Raw genomic sequence first — 14,576 nt, 5'->3', positions numbered from 1 at the left:
TGATTTGCAACCAATTATTACGTTCCCCTTTTCCTCATGCCTTTTATCATTACACTGATACATAGTTTCTCTTTCTCTTGTACCGTATCAAGGAGCTGGAAAATCGGTTTTTAAAAGCGTTATAAATAGGTAACGCTGAATATAACATGAAAGAAAAGCAGATGTACCCCTGGAAATGAAATATTCAAACCAAAAGATATATTGCATCTTGCTGCAGGGAACCTGCCAGGGAGGACAGAGGGGCCGTGGCAGAGGCAGGGGATTGTGCAGTGCTCTTTGCTAATGCTGCCATTATTATTCTCCTCTCTCTACCTGATCTTTTTTATGACACCAGCTTCCTTCCCCAAGGAGGAGCCGGGAGATTTTTTTATGGGAAGAAAGGAGCAGGGAGAGACCATAAGTGAATGGATCTTTGATATCAACAGCCATTTTGGCTTATAGGTTTTTGTGCGTGAGTTACCTAAATTGTTTTACTTTTATGCAAATCTGGGTAATTAATGCATAAATATTGAGACCGTGAACACCTGTGATTTCACTTGCCATCTTAAACAGCTCTATGGAACTGCTGCTGCTCTCTTCCCTTCAGGCAGCTATACAAAGTGCATATAAGAACCATATCCTTCTACAAAGACAACCGTGTGAAGGACATTTAGGTATTGTCCTGTTTTAAAATACCTCCCTGAAGCACAACGAGTCTTGCCCAGCATTAATGCAAGACCCAGCTCTGTTAGGAAAGCGAGTTCTAGGTACCCTCTGTCCTCCAACTCTTTAATCAAGACAAATAATAGCCAAAAATAGCCTGTTTCTTAAAGAACACCCCTCACCTCCAACCCCACCTCACCTTGCTCTCTTTCTCTCTGCCCTCTGATTTCTATGCACTAGACTCATTCCACGAGCTGCAATAACACAAGACCCTGGATTAGGCTTTAACCAGCACAGCAGACACTAGCCTGCTCTCTAAATAAGAGTTCCCTGCTGATTGTACCATATCAGTTAAAATAATAAATGCATGATTCATTGTTTTCTGCAGTCCTGGAACACAGTCGTACATTTGTTTTAACATTCAATTATTAACAGGAGTGCAATTTCAATGTCTCATCTGCCTTATTTAAACAGAAAATAATTATTAATCTCCCCCAATAAAATACATATACACTAATAAGAAGTCTGTGGCTTTCTTGAAGCTTGTTTTAAGAAGGATGTAGTTTGAAATAATTAAAAAGCGATAAATTTTAAGACTGCTATAGATAAGAGCTCCACATCTGCACATATTTTACCCTGAATAATTCTGTTCAAATCCGAGTAACTCCTCAACACTGGAGTTTTTCTCACTCTTTCCAAGAAGATGCATAAAATCATCTGACCATCTATGGGCAAAGACCTTTCAATCCACATGCTGTCAGTAATATTTTACCACACATACTTTTGATTACTATCCCGTTGGAAGGCGTCACAGAATGAACAAAATATAGAACACACGTTCATTAACATCCAGAGGATGCAGAAAGAGAAAACGCTGTTAATATGACTTTCTGTCTGCAGAGAGAATGAAGTAGAAAAAGGGTTTATCTTAGCAGGAGGATGGGTAGATGAATTTAAAAAATGACATACGGTTGAGGCTACTAGCTGTAGCAAATGGAAAGTTGAAGACCCTGTGAAGGATGATGCAGGGGAAACCGAGCCCACATCACAAACCTGTGCTAAGGAGACAGAATTTTATCTGCTTGTGCTCTCCCATGGCCTTGAGAGTTGAAAATGTATTTTACAAATGTGCTTTACAGGGTTTCTCGGCCAAGCTAACATGCCAAACCACAGAGTGGTGTGCACTGCCATGGGCTTGCATACCCGTGATTTTACAGGGAGAACTAAGATAAATTAGTGCAATTATTTCAGGGAAAGATACAAATAGTTCAATAATTAAGTTAACCCTGCTTTTATTCTATCATTGCACCAGTCATACAGTTTAAGACAGAATTTTAAAAATCAAATTTTGAGCTTAATTTGTCTTCAAAATCCACAGGTGAGAAGCGAAGCAATGCTACCAGCTCCTTTAATGCAAGCAATAGAGTGTTAGGGATGTAAATGACTTGACCAAGAGCCATACAGGAAGATTCAGTGCAGAAACCAGTGTCCAACACATCAAACTTACAACTGGACTTGACTGCCCTGTTCTTCTGACTTCCTTTTGCCCTCTGTGGCCAGAAAGCTCCAGTGAGCTTTCCAGGGATGTGGTTTTTGTGTTGTAACTGGACTCAGGCACTGGCAAATAGCAGGAACACACCAAAAGGCATCAAGGCTAAAGGTAAGCTTTTTCTACTGTGCATCCATACAAGCAAATACAAAGGTTTATTCTAAACATGCAGAATGCTCAAAAGCAATATTATTCCAACAGAATATTTTGCCAGCTGAGATTTCGTTCTGATTCAGTTATGCCATGCATTCCACATATTCTTTCTCTGAAAGAGCTGAATAAACATGATCCTGAAAAGCCAGCTCTTGTTTAAAAGCAATGTACAGATGGCTTCTTTAACTGTGTAGTCTCAGAAATTACCAAACTTAATAAAACCCCAGTCCTCATATATTCCAGATGAGAATAAGAAACATATAACAAGTACTTTCTGTGCACAATAATTTTTACTATACATTAAAATAATCCATTGTCACCACAATATTTGGCTTTTGACAGTGAGCATCTGTGCTGTACTGATGTCCCTTCTCCAGGCATTTCTCCCTGGTGTTTAGCTGGCCACGCACTTCTGCTCTTAACACTCATATAAGAGTACCATGAAAATGGGTGTAGATTTTCTCATTTACAACATGCCTTCCCCAAAACTTCTCCTGAAAGTTTCTGCTCTCCTTTCCAATCAGTAGCATCAACAATTTCAAGGAAACGACAACAGTTAAAATAAATATGCATAGAGCATTAACTGGTGAAAAGGACATGGGATTTAACAAAAATTAAAGATGAAATTACAGTTAGCATCAAATTAAATACAAAATGTAGGGATGGTGCTTTAAGAAATTGAAAAGGAGTTTATCACAGTAAAACACACAAATCTAAAGTGTTACTTAAAAGCAGAGCATAGCAATGACTGCAGTTACCAAAAGTTAGGTTTTATGCTATATATTTGATTGAACCTGTGTTTAGTGAGGTATGGATCACTGCTTTTATATAAGTGGCAAATTTACTTATATTTGGAGTTGCATCCCATTTTTAGGATTTCAGATGTACTTTGCTACTGTTTTTCACGTTATAGGAAAGTGTGCTAAACTTTACAGCTTACACAAGAGGCGTGGGATCAGCCCTGTGCTCAGGTGTACCTGGCACAATGTCACTGCACACAAAACTTTCCAAGCAAACATTTCCAGTGTCAAGAATGAAATTGAAACCTGCATTTCAATTCACTTTATGCACTTCAACAAGCTCACTAAGGTCTATCTGTTGGCAATATGCAAAGCACATATTTTGAATTCCATGGCAGTTTGCAGAAATACCAGACTGCAAGTGTCACCTTGCTTCTTCCTAAGCCAGGTGCTTGGGCCAGGCTTTAAGCAATAACCAGACAAAGTGGGTACAACTTTGCTGAGGGTGCAAACCAATTCCAGTCATACTTCCCTCACCTGACCAGACAGATGCAGATTTAGGTATTTGCCACTTAAGAGAAGGTACAGAATTTTTCTGCGGCGCGAGTCAGGTTGAGCCAATTCCGAGCTCCTCTGGAGCTTCCCCCAGTGTCCTGCGCCCCTGAGAGCCCCAGGGGTGATAGCTCATCTGGAATACTCAGCAACAGCAAAGCAGCTTCATTTCCTCTCCCCTGATTCACGTGGGATCTGTCACTGAAAGCAATTCTGACAAGTGCTGGGGAGGAGCTGCAGGAGCCAGAGCCAGCAACTCTCACACGGCTTCGTTACAGCCCCTGCTTAAATTCACGGCGGGGAAACCAAGATGAGATGTTGCTCCTGAGGGAGAAAGTGCATTCAGGGGATCTTTTTCCAGGGACATTTAATCCACCCCTCCTTGAGAGCTTTAAAATAAAGTTTTCTTCAGAGGCACATAAAATCATACATCAAGGAGGCAAACTGGCTTTGCAGCCTTGCAGTAATGGAAAGAAAGACTCGATGGTGAGCACCAGCTCTCATGCACTGATAAATTGTTTTCTCTCCTGTTTTCATTATGCACTACTGGAGTTATGTTCATTGAAGTTAATGGGAGGATTTCCATGGACTTTGGTGTATAGTTGGTCATATAAGAAGTTCCTCCATAAGTTGTAGTCTGAGGGCCAGAGCAGCACTTACTCATTTTAAGCACTATTTTAAGATTTGATGGATGACTTCTCTCTGTTTTCCCAGTTTTCCAAGGACGCAAGACAAAAACAAAGCTAAATACAAAATACTTCATGGCATCCTCCTTTTTTTTTTGGTTGGTTGTGCCGTTGTTGGGGGGAAAATGAACATTTTGTACAGCCGATAAATCATTTTGTCACCTTAATCTTTTATTGATCTCAATAAAAATTGTATTTTGTTTCTTAACAAAAATTCACCAAGAAGGTCATCACATCCAGAGATGTGTATAATGTAGGAAGTGCTCATCATTTAACATTCTTATTTATAGGACAAGATATGGATTTTTGTGGAAAAATCTTCAGCTGTTTTTATAAGGTGATGCATCATATTTTTAAAGATGTGCTTGACTAAAAGGCAGGTTGTTTACCAACTACACTAAGGAGTCATATATTATTGTGAGGTTTTATATGAAGAGATTATAAAAACACATTTTCTGAAACAGTAAATGGGAGGGAGTAGAGAGCTTTTCCCCACTATGTCTGTCCTGTCACTTCAGGTTGGTACATCACAGCCATTTCATTTTGTTTCAGATGTTCATGCTGGGAAATCTTAGGGGGAAAAAAAGGAAAGAAAGGAAAAGTGATTGCTAAGGGAGCCCTACACTTCCCCACGAGGATCAGTGTGAAGCCACACTCCCATGGAACACACAAGAAACATAGCACCTTGACTGTATCCCATGCTGGCACTTGCTTTCTGACCATCTCTCAGAATACAAAGCCTGTGCTCGAGCAGCAGTCTGAGCTCACATCAGAAGCACACTGGTAGGGCAGGATTTCTTGTCTCTAGCCTACCACAGGATGCACTCTGGAAGCCATGGAAAGGGAGACCAGCAACTTTTGCACAGTCACACACCAAGTTACTGACTACAGACATGAGCCACAGCAGTCTGAGGCTTTCCTGTGTCTCACCATAGATGAATTGTAATTAAGTCCAGTTATTCTTCACCATAGTTGTTTGAAGACGCCTCAGACCCTTCTCCTTTCTGGCAGCACCTTAAACTGAAGGCTTTAGTGTACCATAACTCTGCTTGTAACCAGAATTAATGTGTGCTTGCAATAATTGCTTAATAAAGGCTTCACTATAGAGTAACCTAAACGAGGGCCAGAATCTTTCCCATTTCATTTTCATAACCAACAGGACTACGCCCAAAACTGCCTCCAAGAACTGACTTGCATAGTCTGCAGTATATCCAGGCTGCCTTCCTGCCAAGAAAGTCAAAGCACAGGGAAAAGGCCTCTGCAATGCCTCTTTGCAATGGAATTAAAAAATGCAGTCTGAAAAGTCGCCAGGACTCTTGGGCCTAAGCTTTTCTATCCATCAAATCAAGTGAGAGTCTGTACCAAGAGTCCCCTTAGTCTCTTACAGAAGGAAATTGCGTGGTCAGATAAGCATGTCCTTAACATCAAAGATTCATTGCTCATAAAATTATCATCAGAACCATCTCTCACGTGAGACAATCCATTCTGCACAGCAATAGCTACACCTTTGATTTCCTCCAATTATGGGTACGGGACAGACCACAGCACTAGGCTTTCTCAGCATATGCTGCCTGCATAAAGGATATTTTTTTTCATTTTAATGCTAGTCCCTTTACCATTTTTATAACATACTGTCATTGTCAAAAGATTAACCTTAAGCTGAAACAAGGACTATTTCTTTTTCATCAGACTCTTGAAATTCTCCAAATATTCATCTAGATTTAGAGATGAAGATAGAAAACCCTCATGTTTTTCATGTTCAACTATTCAGTATTTGCCTGTTCATAGTCTGGGCACATACTGGTTTAGACTTTAGAGAAAAAGAAAGTTCCACCACTGCCCACAATAAACCAGAAGGCACTTATTCCCTGCTCATTCTTATAAGAAGTGAAGCTGAAGAAACACTTTCTCTGCTCTTTATTTGTTTTTCAGGGTCAGAAATTCAAGGCACATTGCACAGGCTTCTTTTACCATGGCTAGAGGTCAAATCTCGTAATACATGACTTGTCAGTATCTTTTAGCACAATTGATAGGGGTGTGCTGCTGACTCTTGCATTCCAGACTGAGAAGAAAATGTCCAGAACAACTGAGGTTATATGATAGATTTCAGAAAATATCACCAGGTCTCAGAAAGAAAGATGGTCTTGGAGGCTAAGAAAAAGGGCTGCCCATCAAACTTACAAAATGCCAGAGTTTTGACTGATGTTCGAAACTGGTCATTAACAGCAGTGACTCCTGCCAGCCACAAAAATCTCTACCTAGTTTAGGAGGAACTTATATATGCAGCAGAAGCATTGACAGACAGGTGTCCCATCCCAACTCAAATTAAAAAAAAAAAAAAAAGAAAAGAGAAAAAAAAAAAAGCACATTGCTCCTTTATTATAGTTTGTAACACATATAAAATATAAAGGTGAAATTCTGGCCTTCTTGGAGTAAATGGAGAAATTCTGTCTGCTTCTGTAGACACATAACTGTACAAAATGCTATTTATGGGGGGGGGGGGGGGGGGGCAGGAAGAGAGTCCAGAATGAGTCTAATTTTTCACGAGTAAAAGGAACTGATATGCTCTCTGTTGGTATGGAGAATTGGCTTCCAGTAACTTGCAATTGATCTACTCTCTGTTAACATTATACACTGAACTGTTTCCAGCAGATCTTGTGAAAGAGAAGGTAAATGCAATCAGCAGATGTGGCTGCAGTCAGAAACAAGGACTGGGGAGGGAATCTGAGATTTAGTGCTAGGAAAAATGATAGCCATTGTTTCTTATTTTGAGCTCATCTTCAATTAGCTAATGATAATAAAATCTTTTTAGGATTCTGAAAGCTTACTGAGGACATATGAATACCCAAAAGCAGGTGTTCTTCCATTAACTGTTCCATCTATTTCCCTAGCAATCAGTGTTGTGAATAAATCACACGCACACTTCAACACAATCCTCCCCTCCCCTGTTTTTTTTCCAGTTCTGTTTAGGTTAGAACACAAGGAAGGATTGTAAATAATCATCAGGGAAAGGTGAAGCTACATACACACAAACCCAACCTATTTTCTACAGGAAAAAAACAAGGTTTTAGAAAATTATGAGCAAACTATTAAGTAAGCTACACATGGCTATGGAGGATCAGACTTTTCCCTTTACCCCATTGGAATCCTGGATTACCTTCACTTGCATAAGGACAGCACAATATTGATTAACAGGAAAGGAAAGAAGATCAGTCAGCCCACACTGAGCAGTCAGCAGGGAATGTTCTTCAAGGTACCCTGCTTAGTTTCAAAACAAATAATCTTTTGGGTATAAAACAAAGTCTGCTATTGTATTTGATTACAGACTGGTATTAGCATTTCCTTTGTCCACATCCCTATGAATTCCAGAAGAGAAGGTTAATTTTCATTTCTCAACTTTCCTTTTACTATAATTCCCATCTAACACAACTTTTCAAGAAATTACTTTTTCAGCCTTTCATTATTCCTCAAGGACTCTAAATTTTCTTCTAGATTATATTATCAAATATTATCAGTGGTGTCACTTCCTGTCAGCATGAAGAGATGAATGTAAGAAGATTTTGCTTGATATTCCAACATTTTTATATTTAATAAACTTTAAAAAAACTTCCCAGACACAGAATGGAGACCACTTTTCCATTATATATACACTAGAAAAGGATTATTTGTTAAAAAGTTCCCACATTTAGATTTGAAAGGGAACGATATGCAGAAGCCTTCCTAATTTAAAAAAAAAAAGTTATATTACAACTTCTGTCACGTGACTCCAATGCTGTTTTCAACAAGTTAAATGTGAAATGGGAGCAACAGAAAACAGGGTGAAATCTTAGAGCCAACTTAGATCCCTGTCAAGCAGTCAACAAACTCACACTACAAGGCAGAAACTGTTAAAACACCAAACTTATGAAAATATCAAGGTCCAAAAAGCATCTGTTGTGCCACCTGATTATGGTGCACATCTACTAGCACCACTTCTACCAAAATTATGGGTACGCTTGTGAAGATCAATCCTCGGGTGGTTCTTTATGCCATGACAAAACTTCCATCTCATATTAATTGCTTTATTATGGCCTTCCAACACAAAAACTTACATATTTCAGAGCAAAGTTCTTGTGCTTAGGCAATTATGAGGAAATATCTATAATGCCTTTTTATAAGAACACAATTAAAGAGTAATCACACTTTTGTCGTGGCTGACAATTAGCAGCCGTCCTCCTCCAGAGACATAATAGAGCTATGTCATTATCATTACCAAAACCTTAAGCCCACTGAGGGAGTATTAGATCTATGCAGAAAAACAGGTTGGGAGAAATCCTGGCTCCACTGAAAACAATGGCAAAACTCCCATTTTCCCAGCTCTAATTAGCTATGGTTAAATTACAGTGAACATATAGTGAACTCAGCTAGAGCTGATGAAAGAAGAAAAGCAGATCTTAATAGTCAATGATCCCTCCTGAGTAGTGACTCCAAAGAAAGAAGTTCAGAATACTTTTTTGAGGCAACAATCCTAAATCTTGCATAGTCTCCTCTTGGAAGTCTGTTGGCTTCAATCCCCAGATAAAAAAGACAGAATCAAGGCAACGAGGGGGAAATAGTTACACAATCAAGCAGCACATCAACATGTGCTCATACCATTTTTGTTGTGTGCCTATTTAACCCTCTAGTACCATGTGTTACCCCCCTCCTCCACAAGCCAGGGACCCCAAAAGCAGAGCAGCCCTCTTCTGCTCCATCCTTCTGAGTGATAAAGGAAGCGGCATCAGGCTGAGCTGAAGGAGACGGTTCAGCTCGCTCCAGATTTCACCTTTCCTGTTACCAGAGCTGGGATACTCTATGAAAACATGACTCCACCACTGGTGCACAGAAACAGACTGGGACCACATATCAGCATCATAAATACCTTGATAGTGACGGTATTTAACACTTTCAATATGCACTCTTCTAGTAGAAAAAGCAGGAAGTAAAATCAGAAGATCATCATATCATTGTGCTGCCAATCTCTAGAAGAGGAAAAGGCAAAGTTGTTGAGATATGCAGAGGAAACAAACAATATTCATGCTGAACAGGCATTGTCATGAGACCACCAGTGCATATGGAGGAAGCAGAATGAAAACCAGCACTGGTTATACTGGTAACAAAGAAGACCACAGAAAGAGTGGTGAGAGTTCTGACAACTTTCCTTCATGACATATCTCTCTGCTCTTCAGTTTTAAAAGGTTTTATTGAGTTTACATTTTTATAGTTAATTTTCCACATCCTCAAAACCCCAGACTCGAGAGGTTTCTCATCTGTAACTGAGATTTCTGCTTCCTGCAGCCTGCAAGAAAAAGATGCTGTGTTCATCCATCATTTTTTTGATAGAGATACATGCTGAGAAGATTTGATTATTCATCTCTCTGTTTTTAAATACATCAGCTAGTTAGCATGGCCCACTGTTCTGTCCAGCTGCAAGTCTAATATGTTCTGGCACAGAAAGAGAAATAGATTGGGCCCAGCAGGACCTTCTAAAGAGTCTGCTGTCTTGACTGTCCAGCGGGGAGAGGAATGACCTGGTCATGAGGCTCAGACTGCACATACACCACCATATCAAACTGGAAGAATGCCACTTTGTGGAAGAGTGTTAAGCCCAGTCCTCAAATATTCTGTTCTGTGTTGTCCAAGCAGATTTGGATGGTTGCCAAAAGACGAGCGGCACAAATTTTGGCAAGAAGCCAAAAGACAAGAGGCAATTGACCTAGCACTTTTCTGTTCTTTCCTGGGAATTGCAGAGCTACATTGTGCCACAATTGCTTACAAATGTTAGGATTGTTTTCTCTACCTGTGCATTGGATATAGAGACTAATGTGCTTTGACCTGCAATTTGCAAAGGGGTTACAACTACCATGGGAGAAGCAAAGTGTAGTGCATAGGTTCAGAAGTGTTCAGGTGGAAGAAATGGAAACAGCTGAGTTATACTGCTGCCTGCAAGGGATGTGATGCTCCTAAATCTTTACTTGCACACAGATCCAACCAAGGCTAGCAGTACCAGAAAAAGCTTGGACTGATTAATGCACAACCTCACACAAAAACCCTCAGAGCACCTGGCCTCTGCGTCCAAACAGAGCTGTGTTTTGCAGGACACCTGAAGGCCTTTGAGTTTTCTCTGAGCAAGCTCTTTTCTTGAGCTGTGACACAAATGGAGTTGGGTAAAAGGGGTGCCCCAAATCCCCTGCTTTGAAAACAGGAATTTGGCTGGGTTACACCAGCCAGCCGTGGGCACGCTGTCGGTACAAGGTGAGCAGCAGGGCAGGGAACACTGAACTGCTACAAGCAGCCCCGTAGCTGCACAGACAAAATGCTGTCCCCCAGCTATTTACCTTCAAGGACTTATATTAATTTTGTTTTCCCCTCAGCTGTGTCAATGTGTGGGTGCAGCTTCATTGCCACTTGTCCCAGTGCCGGGCTCTGGAATAGCTCAGCCAGGAAGCAGCAACTGGGATGGCACCTCAGGCTGAGGAAGAGCTCACACACACAGAGTGCAGGGCAAGGATGTCTCACACAGAGTTAACAGCGAGCATAAGGCTTTCTCAAACCATTTGATTTTGTTGCCCTTTTATAAAATGCAAATTAAAAAAATTATGAAACAGTAGGCAATAAAACCTGAATTTTTAATACCAAGCAATCACTGAACCTTTGCACGTGAGTATGAAGGACTAAATAATCCCATTCTTTCCCACAGCACAGACCCAGGAGAATTTCTTTCTCTATATTGCTTTTATAACAGCTATCTGTCTTAGTCTGGTCTTGTTGATATATTTTAAGGCTTTTAATTTGGAGGCTGTTATTTGCTCAGATGTTATCTTCAGCATATTAAGTACAGTAAGCTTCCACCAAGTCATACACTGGGCATTTGAGCTGGGGCAGAATTTCTGACTTAAATACCCATGTACAATGGCAGAATAAATAAATAAAGAACACCTTCAAGGCCTCCAAGCACCCAGTAACAAAATCACTCTAACCTTACAATAATGCTCTGCTTACAGTCCTCCCAAAATGCAAGTCATTTGCTGGATCCCAAATGATATTTGGTTGATGGATTGCTGGTGATTTCTACATCAGAGCACCTTGGAGCCCTAGTGCTAAACCCCTGACAGCGTTAGCATAAAAGATTTACATTTATGTTATGAGGGCCACACAAGAATAATAATTTTAAAATACATTGCCTTGGCTGCTGGTGCACCATGGGAAATCTAAGAGCAGCAGGCAGCATTCCTGCACTGTAATTACAAAATGGCAGCACGGGAGAGGCTTTGGAGACAAGGAACCAGAGACTGCAGCCATCTGCATGCCTTGGCGAATTGAAATTACAGTAATATATGAAGACATTACCTGAAAAGCCCAGCACCATTTAAATGATTTACTATTACGCCCCAGCAAGCTTTAATTTAAGGATAAAGTCATTCAGCAAGCTAATCTGATATAGGAAGCATTATTTCACACAGTTAAGTTAATTTACACTAGCTGATTGTTGTTGTTGCAGTTGGCATTATTATCTGCACAAACAGCCGATCGGCCCTGACAGAAGCAATATACTGTTTAATACAGCGTCTTAATTCAGCAGGCCAGCTATCTGTGATAAAGGTTTGTTTATAAGCAATAATGGGGAGGAAAGTCATTTTGAGGCTAAGCTGATAACACTGATGAGAACTATGTGGGGGTTTTTCTGGTAAGAAAACAAGCAGGAACCATCCACTCATTTGTCCACCTGTCTCATAACGGGAACATCCCGACAGATTTCTCTTACATGGGTTGTGCTTTCCCACCCTAACTGCAGAGTGGATCTTTGGCACTGCTTTCTGCATACATTTCCTTTGACAAACAGCCATCACCATCCCAGCACTGTGTGATCACCATCACAGCTCCTCTTCCCCAGTGAAATACAGGCCTCAGGAAGACCTCCACAGCTAAACTCTCCGATGTGAGCTGGCTTTAAAAGCTCCTAACACATCACAGAAAAGGCAAAACACACATGACACATCGCATAGTTTTGGCTGGCTTTCGTCCAACAGCTAATGGTGAGATGCACTGTGATACTCGTAGCTGAATAAAATAATCCTATGCTATAAAAGAATCTGATGGAAAGGGATGCCAGGGGAGGCAGAGACAGCCAGTGCCTGGGCCAGGGATGGCTTTGTGCCTCCTTCTGAGCAGGGCTTGGATCAGGCTGGCCTGATCCCCATAGGCATTTGGAAGCACCTTTATTCATTAAGAACTGACAAATCCTCACCAACAAACATCAGCATTATTTTTCCAATAGAAAACAAGCAACAGACAAGAAGGTGTAAGGGAATTACTTCCTGCAGCTTTCTCTTCTCCACCTGGTGAAGTCACCTACTGAATCACAGGCACCAAAAGTTGCTTGAGGGAATCCCTTAAGTCTGCTGTCCTCCTCCACACAATATTTAAAGCTCCAGGAATATGCTTCTTGAAATTGCTCCTCTTCCCCAAAAACCTATTACCCAATAGAAGCATTTCTCTGTTCGTGAAGTCAGATTGAATGCCAATGTGTGACCACAAAAAGAAAAAACCAGCCAACCTGCCCTGAATTCGCAAGCAGGATTTCTTCATCTTTCAACAGAAATATGATATAATATTCTGTAATACTGGCTCAGGAGCAGTGACAACAAAAGGATGTTTGGAGACTTCAGCATAAAATGTATCTTAAAACCAGATCATCAAAAGCAGTTAGAGGGCTCTGTACCATTTACAAGTCAAACCCCATTGAGTCAGAATCCTGAATACTTCTGAAGGCTCAAGTGCTCAGATGCTTCTGAAAAAACATCTTTTTCACAAAAAAGCTTAAGCATAACTTTACCCAAGCTGCTCTAATATCACTAAATCCCAGGTGTGTGGTCAGTTTTTCTGCTGGTCTAACAGCACACTCTGAAGGTTTGAGCCCAGCAGGGTATCAGCAGTTTGCACCTCGCATGAACACAAGCACTGCTGCACCCAACCAGACCTTCGAGAAGCTGTCCTGGCAGCTAAGAGGATGGGTGCTCCTTGCTTGAACTTCTCCGGGCACAACAATAACTTACAACTTTCAAAATGGAGGTGTCAAACTCTGACAACCTTCCCAGCACTCTGAGCCCAGCGTTGCAGCCTCTGATGCCATCAAACAAGCCCTGCCTGGCTGCAATGGGAGCACTCTCCCCACCCCTTTGACCTCTGCATTGCATTCACATTTAATTTCTGCAGAGCATCTGTCTCACCAGCCACTGGATCAAGTGACAAAATCCAGCCACGCTTCCCTTGGGAGCCAACAGCCCCACACAGCCCCAGGAAATGCCTGCACATCTCACATGGCCTCATTCTCCTGGGTTTTTGCTACTGACAAAAGAGCAAGTGTTGTAGAAATTCTTTTTGATTGCCAAGTCTTAGATGCTCCATGTTTTGCAAGCTTTTATTATGTAGGAATTATATTATTTAACATCTTACAACGGAAGCTTACAGAACCTGCACTCATTTCAGCCACTCCACAATTAGTTCTAATCAGAAATTAGTGGAAAGCAGCATGAGAGCACACAAAAGTAATACATAGCAAAGAACAGTTTCAGGGATTTTTTCCATGTTTTATAATAATAACAGGATTTCAATTACATGTTTTTTTTCTATTAATTTGATTTCTTTCTTCATTTGTGGTTTTTCACCCATATTTGTTTATGAAAATATGTAAATAGTGCAAAATAATAATGAATACAAGATGTTTAAAAACATTCAGTTACAGTTAAGTAGTTACTATGCTATAGTCCTTTCTAATTATATTTTAAGGAGTCTAAGCTAGAGCCTTAGCTGGTGTTAAAAAGAGAATGATGCCTAAATGTTACTTCCCATTCCAGCACAATAGAGGCAGCTGAGTGTTTGTGAGCCATTAGAGCACCTTAACCAAGGAGTAAGATTTGACTCCTGTGTAGGTTTACATTTGAGTATCAGGGTTCTAATGAAGAAGTCTTTAAGAAATGGATTACAATGGAAAAAAAGAGGGAGATTAAAACATGCCCATTTTTGTGGTTTTACTTTGAACAGCACAAACACATTCAGACATGCAGAAAATAAAGAGGAATAATGCAAATTAATTTGAAATTATTTGGATGAATTAGGCTTATGGTTTGATAACTGAATTATGCAGTTACATATGCATAACACAGCCCAGTGTATGGGAATCTAAAGTAATGAGACTAAAAGCCAAAACATAATCAGATATTAAAGAATAAAAGG

General features: G+C 40.4%; 1 long non-coding RNA gene across 10 annotated transcripts in view; it reads right to left on the bottom strand.

Moving 5' to 3' along the window:
* The window catches only part of LOC138118549 (uncharacterized), a 308,809-nt gene that overhangs the window by 222,762 nt on the left and 71,471 nt on the right, over positions 1-14,576 (bottom strand). For 9 of the 10 annotated variants that reach the window (XR_011155203.1, XR_011155196.1, XR_011155202.1 and 6 more), the window contains exon 3: positions 9,223-9,322. The exons of the other annotated variant lie outside the window; for it this stretch is intronic. This is a non-coding gene — a long non-coding RNA (uncharacterized lncRNA). The remainder of the gene's footprint in view (positions 1-9,222; positions 9,323-14,576) is intronic. 10 annotated transcript variants of the gene reach the window in all.

Source organism: Aphelocoma coerulescens, chromosome 14 (genome assembly GCF_041296385.1).
Source record: "Aphelocoma coerulescens isolate FSJ_1873_10779 chromosome 14, UR_Acoe_1.0, whole genome shotgun sequence".
Classification (NCBI taxonomy): domain Eukaryota; kingdom Metazoa; phylum Chordata; class Aves; order Passeriformes; family Corvidae; genus Aphelocoma; species Aphelocoma coerulescens.
Note: the sequence above shows the minus strand (reverse complement) of the source record. Positions and strands in the feature narration are given on the sequence as shown.